This window comes from Gobius niger (genome assembly GCF_951799975.1).
Source record: "Gobius niger genome assembly, chromosome: 16".
Taxonomy (NCBI): Eukaryota; Metazoa; Chordata; class Actinopteri; order Gobiiformes; family Gobiidae; genus Gobius; species Gobius niger.
This window is the reverse complement of record NC_136867.1, coordinates 28752829-28762697: the sequence shown is the minus strand read 5'-3', so window position 1 is coordinate 28762697 and position 9869 is coordinate 28752829.

Genomic DNA, 9869 nt, shown 5'->3' with positions numbered 1-9869 from the left:
TAAAAACAGAATTAGTTGAATGCAAATGAATTATAATGCAACAAACATCTATCCATATTTCCTATCTGCTATGATAATATAATAGCTGGAATACATCACCGTAACATGGCCGAAACTGGCATTAAACAATGTAAAAGGATGTTATGTGGGCCTAACAGCTCCACCATGAAAATGGGAAAGAATACACCATCCACAATACGATGGCGCCCTCTGCTGGTCGCGTAAATAACTACACCAGGCCTCACCGGGAGGTGTCACGTGACCACCAGTGGTCATGCGGGAGATGCGTGACTTATACCAATTAACTGGACTTAAGGCGAATGTCGCAGTGATAGCTTACAAACGATGCACCTACAGTGCTTAACTGCTAGTTTACATGGTGTAACCAAACAATAATGCCCGAGTGGCAACTTCCACATCTATAGAAGGGAACATCACGCTCGAGGCCTTGTAGGGCAGGCAAAGCCTGAGCTTACGTTTAGCAACATTAAACAGATCAAACACGACAAATGTAGCTTTAGCAACGACAGTACAGAAACAAAGAAATACAGATGCTTACTTGTAAGACGCACACAGAATAACAGGACAGTTGTATTCACAAGGTGGGTTATGGGTGCTACGAGCGTACACTACTGGCAAAAGCCTCGTGCTGAATGATACCAGCGTGCCACGAGCCTGCGTCAACTTGTGATTGGCTAAGAGTCCAGGTGAAGCGAGACGTCCTGTGGGCGCCAGGTTTAGTGTAATTAATACATGCTGCATTTTGTATTTAATAATAATATTTATTTATTTTTACAAGGGATTTAATGGGTTAATTTGTTGCGGGAAAAATAGAGTAAAATTGTAGTATTGCATTCGTGTTTATTTTGGTAGGTAAATTTGTGAATAGATGTATTTTATAAGCTAATTTGTAATTTAAAATGTCCGCATTGGAGCTTTAAGCCCGGAGCTGCGCGTTGCGCTAGAGCAGGATCAGAGGCAGTGGAGAGCCGGCGCGAGAAGCAGCAACATTAGGAAAAGAGCCCAACAGTTTCTTACCGTAGTTTATAAGAGGTTTCTTAAAGATTCTATGCTCCTGTAAAGTTCAACAAGTTCTGGAAATAAATTTTTGTTCAACTGTTTACGTCGGAGTGGCCGTGGATTTTTTCCTCAACATAAACACGAGTAATCAGGGAACTGTGGACTCGCGCCGACACACGTCCCTTCGTAGGAGAGAGAAAGTCACAGTAAAGTGTCTGAGCGGCCACAAGGGGGCCTTTTTTACAGTCAGACTGTCTAACATAATAAGTACTAATACTGTATAATACATAATAAATACTATTTGATGCTGAGGAACTGAGCGTAAGTGAAAACAGGATAAATACATTTTGAAAAGTGAAGTACATGTGAGTACAACTACAGGTCTGTATTGTAAAAGTATTTCTGACTCCTCATCACCAGGGGCGTGGGGTCAGGGGAGGCACGTGAGGCAGTAACCAGAGGCGGGTAGTACTCAGTTACATTTACTCAAGTACTGTTACTTGAGTAGAGATAATTGGTACTTTTTCCACTGTGAGTAAATATTTATGCGGCAAAATCTTCATCTGATCCACAAAGTCGACGTCGTTCGTCTCGTGCTCTTTGTTCTTTACAATTATTATCTTGGAATTTACATTCATTGAAAATAAACCAGACTTTTTGACTCAGTTACTCACAGTACTCGAATAACGTTTTCTCCAAGTGCTTTTTTAACTTTTACTTCAGTAAATATTTGGGCAAAACTTTTTACTTGCACTTCAGTGAAATTATTTCAAAGTAACGTTAGTCTTAGTCATGTTTGGTGAGTTTTCGATCTCGTGTAAAGAGGGCGGAGCTGCGGCGACGTTCCCGTGTCCCGCACACAAACATCTGGAAAGTGACTTTGTAGTGAAGGTAATTTGAGAGCTGTCGTCTGGGTCTGCTAAAGCCATGTGGACACACAACAGCATCACCTCGTGACATCAGCAGGTGGAGCAGAGCGTTGGCGAGACAGACTGAATGTGCAGGATTTCTCAAACATGAACAACAAGAAACACGACTGCCTTGAATTTAACTTTATTTTAACGAGGGAACAACATTAAACCTCAATTTAGCAGAAGTTTAGCTCCTAAAACATCCAGAGCAACGTGACAAAAACAATTATTATGTAGAAAAAACACAATAAAGATTCGTTTAAACATTTAGTTTTTGTAATTTAAAGAAAAAAATAAGTCACTGCTTTTATTCCAACTGTAGAACTGAATTTGAACTTTCGAAGATACATTTTCTCAAAAAGAAGAAACATGTTCAAACAAAAACAAGCCTCAGTGACAGTGTGAACGTCAAAGCGCAGGAACAGCCTGAGGTTTGGAGCCTCATGTTTGGAGTCGGTGAAGCCTTATTTCCAGTGGCTTCAGTTGGATCTGGTCTGAGGAGAGTTCGGCCGCTCGGTTTTGAACGCTCTGGTGTTTCAGGGCTTTTCTGCTCTGACCACGTCCATGAGGCTTCTCCACATGACTTTGTTTATGTCGTTTCAAATTTCCCCGCTGACCAAATGCTCTCCCACACTCATCACAGACGTGTTTCCTCTCTCTTTTGTGCACGAGTTTGTGCCTTTTCAAAGTGCCTGAGTGAGAGAAAGATGTTCCACAGAGGTCACAGGTGAAGGGCTTCTCTCCAGGTGGACGCGCTGGTGACGCTTCACGTTCTTCTTACATATAAACTCTTTTCCACACTGGTCACAGGAGAACCGTTTCCCTGTGTGAAGGTTCTGATGAACTTTCAGATTGGCTTTACTGGTAAAAGACCTGCCACACTGCTCACACTGGTACCTTATATTCTCATGGACGACTTTCTCATGTTCTCTGAGAGCTCTTTTACTTTTGAATGTTTTCCCACAGAACGTTTTACAGACGAACACGTGCTGTCCTCCTGCGTGCATCCGTTTATGTTGCTCTAAGGAGGATTTTCTGGAGAGGTGTTTTCCACACTCATCACAGGGAAAGGTCGTTTTACTGTGAGTGCGTTTGTGTTGTGTCAATCCACTTTTGCGACGAAAGGCTCTTCCACACTGGTCACAGCGGTGTCTCTTTTCTTCTGTGTGAATGAGGCGGTGAACTCGTAAAGTTGATGATTGTCCAAAACTTTTCCCGCACTCGTCGCAGCTGAAGTCTCGTTTTCTTGTGTGAACGACTGCGTGTTGTTTCAGTGTTTTCTTCTTTGTAAACGATGACCCACACTGGTCACATGTGAACGGCCTCTCTCCAGTGTGGACTCTCATGTGGACAGTGAGCAGTGATTTTTTAGTAAACCTTTTATCACACACGGAGCAGCAGAGGAGATTTTTCCCGCTGTGGAATCTCTGATGCTTTGTTAGATTTGTTTTGTGGCTGAATGACTGCCCACACTCATCACAGCGGTGTCGTTTCTTTACAACAGTTTTCACTTTAGAGGCATCGTCAGCGTCTGCCTGTCAAAACAAACACCAGAGTCATTCATTAGAGCCAGTGATATTTCTGTGGCTTCATGAAAGTCTAAGAAACTGGTCCATCTCCTCAAAGTATTATTGCAGCGAGAGGCAAAGATGAGGGATAACTTTTTTACTCTTTTTTTTTTTTTTTTAGCTCAATCTAGCGTTTTTTTCACCAACAAAATACAAGACGTGATGAAGATCTGGGTAAACCTATCACTAAATAACCATTAAAATCATAATTGCACAAACACTTTGTTGGGAACCACTTCTATTTTGTGCCTCATTAATTATATTCTGTTTAATTTCACAGATGAATCCACAGACTCTGGCCCTGGTTTTGAAACCATTACCATTATTCCGACGTCTTCTTTGTCTCCACTAACGATCGATCTGCAAGAGAAGGTATTAGAAATTAAGATAAGCCTTTATTGATCTCACAAAGGAGAAATTGACTTGTTTACGTTCAGCTCTCAGAAACACTCAGGGTGTGCAGGATAGACAGGAAATGTGCAAACAAGGAAATAGTAAATTACAGCTTTATTGTCACATTTTTAAACGTTTTTGTCGCTCTTTTGTGGCTTTTTCATCACTCTTTTGCCGTGTTTCCCAGAGCTAAACCAAAACACCCAGAGCTAAACCAAAACACCCAGAGCTAAACCAAAACACCCAGAGCTAAACCAAAACACCCAGAGCTAAACCAAAACACTCAGAGCTAAACCAAAAGACTCAGAGCTAAACCAAAACACCCAGAGCTAAACCAAAAGACTCAGAGCTAAACCAAAACACCCAGAGCTAAACCAAAACACTCAGAGCTAAACCAAAAGACTCAGAGCTAAACCAAAACACCCAGAGCTAAACCAAAACACCCAGAGCTAAACCAAAACACCCAGAGCTAAACCAAAACACTCAGAGCTAAACCAAAACACTCAGAGCTAAACCAAAACACCCAGAGCTAAACCAAAAGACCCAGAGCTAAACCAAAAGACCCAGAGCTAAACTAAAAGACCCAGAGCTAAACCAAAACACCCAGAGCTAAACCAAAACACTCAGAGCTAAACCAAAACACCCAGAGCTAAACCAAAACACCCAGAGCTAAACCAAAAGACCCAGAGCTAAACTAAAAGACCCAGAGCTAAACCAAAACACCCAGAGCTAAACCAAAACACTCAGAGCTAAACCAAAACACTCAGAGCTAAACCAAAACACCCAGAGCTAAACCAAAACACCCAGAGCTAAACCAAAAGACCCAGAGCTAAACTAAAAGACCCAGAGCTAAACTAAAAGACCCAGAGCTAAACCAAAACACCCAGAGCTAAACCAAAAGACCCAGAGCTAAAGCAAAACACCCAGAGCTAAACCAAAACACCCAGAGCTAAACCAAAAGACTCAGAGCTAAACCAAAACGCAAAATCCAAAGTAACAAATAGATACAACATTTTTATTACTTTGTCCATGTCATAATAAGGGACTTTTACTTTTTGATAACTACCGAATGCCCCCAAACCTTTTTTGCCTGCATTCCACACTCACGGCCAGTCATTTTTTTCTGTTTTCATGCACCATCGGTTCCTTGGAAGAGCACCCGTAATCCACAACAATCTGTTACACTCGTGGGACCCGAAGCGGCGCTCATTTTCTACTCTCATTAAAAGAGCTATCCTTGAATTTTTTCTGATATTGGAATAAAATGTGTTTTTTCCTTTAGTATATGGTAAACGCAGACATTTATCCAAAAAGCACTGGTTTTAAAGCCTTTTAAACAGTCATAAAATGTCTGGCTAGTTTTTATTTCATTTTTTACTGTGAAGTGACAGTTTTCCTCCTTGAAAGTTGTGAAACCTGGTTTAACTGAGACGCCGCAGGGCCTGGGGGACGCACTGCCATTGCTCGTCAAATTTTGATTGGCTGTCATGCTTTTTTGTCAGTTTTTCACTTTTTAACCTCTTAACTCCCGCCTGAACCGAGAGGATCTTTTTCCTCACGTCATCAGATTTATTTTCCATTATGCTTTTGTTGGGTATTCAACTCATTTTTGTCATTTTTTGTCACTTTTTTGTCAATTTTTTTATCACATTTTTTGTCATTTATTGTCCATTTTTTGTGACATTTTTGCCACTTTTTCATCAATGTTTTCTCACTTTTTTGTCACATTTCCATCATTGTTTTTGTCTCAGTTTTGTTGCTATTTTCACAGCTTTTTTCCAGAAGCTTTTGGACTGGGGTAAAGCCAAACTGGAGAAAATGTAATCGGTTCAGGTGGGAGTTAAGGGGTTAATTGTGTTTTTGTTGCTTATCCGGCCCTTTTTTACCACTCTCTTGCTTTTAGATTTGGGTAAAGCCAAACTGGAGTAAATGTGCTCGGTTCATGTGGGGGTTAACAGCTTAATGCTTTAGTGTCCTGTTTAAATGTTCAATTATCGGCTAAAAACGTTTGATATAAATACAGAGCAATGAGACTAACCTGAAAGAAGCTTGTGGAATAATAAAGATTAGGTAAATACGAAAAAAAAATTAAAATAAACCCAAGGCAATTTCACACTGTCTCGTCTCGTGTGTAACGTTAGCTAATTTAAAACGTTAGCTAATTTAAAACGTTAGCTAATTTAAAACGTTAGCTAATTTAAAACGTTAGCTAATTTCACACGGAAAATTAACAACTTTAACAAGAACCTCAAACCAGTTACAAGACGTGTTAAAATATCGTATTCTGTTGTATTACAATATTAGCCAAAGTGAGTTTTTGTCCATTTAAAAACATATAATAAGCTCATATTACGAACTGACCGTTATTTTTCGGGCGCGTCCTTCGAAGAGACGTTGAGTCACGCGCCGCGCCTGAACAAAAAGAAGAAAAAGTGAGAAATATTACCTTTATAACGTTGTATGTTTGATATATTAGGAGCTTTCTAACTTTTATCTACGAAGAAACCTGTTTTTGAGTCGCTGTCACGGAGGCACGAGGCGGACGATCCAGGACGTTGGTGACATCTCGTGGTCAGAGGAGGAACGGGCTTCTTCAACAGAGGCTTCGGAGTTAGACCGAGTTAGACCCATATTTTTATTTTTATTTTTATTTTTTCATTCTTTGTTTTTATTATTACTTCTTAGAGCCCCCCGCGTGGACATACACAATTGCACATAACAAAGCAAATAACGAAAAAACACGCGTTTTTTTATTACGTTTTTTTTTATTATTATTATTTTTGTCATTGCGTGCCGTTTTTAAATCCACTCAGGACTTCAATGAATTAATAATAAAAAAAACAATAAATAAAAAAACTCGATCTGACTCCGAAGCCTCTGTTGTAGCAGCCCGTTCCTCCTGTGACCGCGAGATGTCACCAAAGTCTCGGGTCGTCCGCCTCTTGCCTCCGTGACAGCGACTCAAACACAGCAGGTTTCTTCATAGATAAAGTTAGAAAGCTCCAAATATATCAAACATACAACATTTGTGGGCGATTTCACAGGAAATATTAAAACTCTAAATTTACATAAGATCTGACTCCATAAGATCAATTTAAACACTACTACTACTGTTAATGGTGAATGTCGTGGTGTGTCAGGTGTTTATTTGTGAAAAAGAAAAATTCACGTCACTATAAAACCCATACCAATCCTCCCTCTTTTAAACTGGGGTAACCCAGGCCATCAGAGTAGTTAAAACGAGGCATGTAAGCGGTGTAAAGAGTGACTTACGATCAGGGAGCAATATATCCACGTACAGTGGGAACAGGAAACACTCCTAAGAACCCACGGGAGACCTTCACTTGCAGCTCTGACCTGGAGACTAACTGATACAAGTGGTTTGCGAAAGCAGAAAAAGGAAAATTATTCAATGGAAGAAGAGACGTCCGGTGTGGAATCGTTTGCAGCCGCCCTGGTTTGAGTCAGACGATACCATTTTCCAAGGCCGTTTTCAAATTCAAAGTAGGATGGGCTCAATGGGAAATAATGCTCATCACTAGTTCATAATCATGTGTTTCAAAAAGGAATGTGTGGGGAGTGTTGGGATGCGCTGCTGGAGCACTTCCTGACCTTGGCCTGATAAGAGCACAACCGAAATAATGCCACTGTGTTCTCTGGAAGCGGCCTGTTTCGCTACAATATCCCAGGCGTGTTCAAGTCCATTATATTTATTTATTTCATTTAGAGGTGCCATTAAAATGTTCATCATCAGGAGATCAATGTAATGATCTGCCCCTCAGTTCCTACTATTAATTCACATCAGGCTGTGTTCAATAATATTTTCAATTATCAGTCAGTTATTGGCAATATTTCAACGTTCATGTCCGATACTCTAAATATTTACAGTTGTTTTTTGTATCTTCTGCACAGTATTCACAAATATTCACAATACAAAACCATCATATTTCCCTTATATGTTTACCGGTTTCACTAAGCAGTTAAGACCAGAATGTGCACACTGCCGGGGAAAATATCTAGCCTGTAGATAATATTGAACCATTTTTGTTTGAATTCCCTTTTGATAAATATCCAGCTCAATTTAAACAACTCCCTCCAGAAAATGCAGCTCTTTCAAAACCATACAGCACACGCCATCACACGGACCCTTATCTCTCACCAGCAACTTCACTGGCTTCCCAGAAAACAAAGAATCTCATTCAAAATACTCATTACATTCAAAGCACTTCACAACCTGGCTCCTCCGTACATATCTGACCTCCTGCCCACACACTCTGCTCCTCCTTCTCTCCAGCTCCGTCACCAGGGGTGAAACTTCAGCCGCTCTGCCCCCAGCTCTGGAACTCACTCCCTCCTGACCTACGGACCATAGACTCTCTGCCACTTTTCAAATCCAGACTGTCCCACACCATCGAGTCACACACTCACCATCTCTCACCAATGCTTTGCTCTATTTGATTCTGTTCTGCTTGTAAATAATGGCAGGGGAAACACTGCATGTTGCTACAGTGTGATTTAGTTTTGTGTTATCTTTCGTCGACTGCTCACAGGAATATTTGTTTCAGTAACTTGTCGCAATTAATACATTTTTGTGTTTTTCTTTCACACGGTATTTAGTTTCGAGGCCAGATCTCAGCAAAGGTTTTTCCTTAGGTCTATTAAAACTGACATTTGTCATGGGCATGATTAAAGTGCACATGACACATTAGACAAACATTGTGCTAAAACATTTAAAATTAAGATTCTGCTAAAAAAATACAATCTAATATTCATTAGATTCTACCTACAACATCAATACTATTGTCTCACTTCCTCATTGTACAGTAACAGGAAGTAAAAAGTCAAATTTAAACTGTCGCTGTGCCAACCATGTTTTATCAATGAGAATTCAGTCACTTGTTTTCTATGGATTTCCCTACAGGGATTAAAGTGAACTTCTATGGGACTATCCTTCTGTTATCAACTAATATATTGATAGAAACAACTTTTCTTCCCATTTGTCCTTAAATTGCTGCTTCACTGAACAAATCTTATCTCTGTAAATATAAAAGAAATTAAAACCTCTCATATGCACTTTAAGTACGGACGTTTGAGTCCATGACTTAAAGCAGTGTTATTTATTTATTTAATCTTTTTTTATTTAACCATTTTATCTATTTCTGTCAGTATGCATGTTATAGTTTATTATATCCATTATATTTTGCTTCCTTTATATATATTTTTATTATTATTATTATTATTATTATTTATTTTTTATTTATTTTTCTATTATTATTCTCATTATTATTTTCATTTCCTCCTCAACTTTAATTATGTGACGCTAGTTTTAAGGAGCTCTTTGCACAACTTTTATTTATACAAACGCTCACACATTTCCATCTGTCACATCCATATTCTTCCACACTCTTTCTCATATTCATCATCCATTTTCACTCAAAGTTTTCGCACAATACTTAATACCACGAGCTACACACTTTAATACCGTGCACATTTTTCTATACAACACGGCACGCCGACCGTGCAACGAGTGACTTTTATATTTACACCGGTTTTTGAGGACCACAAACCTCCCCAACGTAAACCGTAACGTTGCAACAAAGAACCTACGTCTAGGTCTTTCCCAGTCTACGGGGTGGCCGGCTACAATATCGTTAATGAGCAAGGCACGCCGACCTCCTCCGATAATTGTACCTTTAGGCGAGCTTTATAAAAGCATTATAAAAGCATTATAAAATATAACATGAACTAAAAATCATCAATTTCCCACAAGCTCTAGTTCCCTGACTGCACAGATCTAACAGTCGAACCATGAAAGGTTAAGGATTAGTTGCTGGTGTTAAAGCTTAGAGGCTACAATGTGATGGTTTCAGACGCAGCCGAAGTGTGGATCAGGGGCGCAAAGGGGGCGGGGCCAAAGACCCCTCTGGAGGATTGGGACACCCTACGCACTCGCACCCATGACTCGCACCCATCTATG